Below are 1,050 nucleotides of genomic sequence, written 5' to 3'. Positions count from 1 at the left end.
GCGGGCGGGCGCGGGTGGCCGCTGTCGCCTCCGTCTGATCGTGCTGGTGTGCGGGGCACAGAGGCAGGAACGCAAAGGTCGAGGCAGCTGAGTTGAGAGAGAGAGGCTTTTTTAAACGTGTTTGTTTCACTTGAACTGATGCCGCAGCATATAGATGGTRTCTTCATTCATTGTTGCTGCTGTTTATTGAAACGTGTAATAAAACAGTGATTGGTTATATGGGTTGAACTTAGACYGGTACACAGTACATACAGTACCTGAGGGGAAAGGGAGGGGAAGGAGCTGCTTGCACCTAAGATGACCTTAAAGAGACTGTATACAGAGGGCAGCTTGTTAAGTTATCCGCACCATCACAGACTTTCACCATAGTTGCTGAGCTAAAGTTCCCAGTGAGCTAATTAATTCTGWGTCACCTTTACTGGTTGTGTTAGGTTTACTGGCTGGTCAGCCTTCCCTCCCACCAAGAATCAATCTGATACATGCCTTGGGGAAGTAACAAATCTATATTTTACAGTCTATTCCATATTTTGGCAAGATGGTGCCATTATGATCTTTTATGAAGTTTCATACATACCTGAATTTTTCTCATCCTAAGTCATCCATAGAGTTTGAACCAACACTACAGAAGCCTTTCACCTGTATAAAAATAACAGATAGGAAGGCAAGCATGGGGCAGACCGTCTAGGGGGACAGAACGCAAACATCACCRGCGGGGTGCACTGAGGCATACTGTAGGCACCAAGGTTGGAGAACAGGTTGTGATCTGGCATTTGCCAACCAAAGAAAGAAGTACTCTGCCAGCTGGACAAAAGGCAGGTGAATTAAACTGTGAGYGGACAGCCGAGCTGAATCTTTGGTGTTTGCTGAGACAGGGTTTTGTGTGAATGCGGTTTTTGCAGGCAGGGTGGCTGCGGGGCGTCCCGAGCCCTGCGCGGGGGCTGCTGCGCACACAAACCGCGCGCTCCGTTGTCATTGAAAGCGCAGCCGGTGCCTGGCGGAGGGAAGGGGCTGGCTCATGGTTTTGAGCRCGTGGAGCTGGCAACGCGGCCC

This window comes from Rhea americana, unplaced genomic scaffold (assembly GCF_003343005.1).
Source record: "Rhea americana isolate MKP2758 unplaced genomic scaffold, rheAme1 scaffold_13, whole genome shotgun sequence".
Classification (NCBI taxonomy): domain Eukaryota; kingdom Metazoa; phylum Chordata; class Aves; order Rheiformes; family Rheidae; genus Rhea; species Rhea americana.
This window is presented reverse-complemented; position numbering follows the sequence as displayed.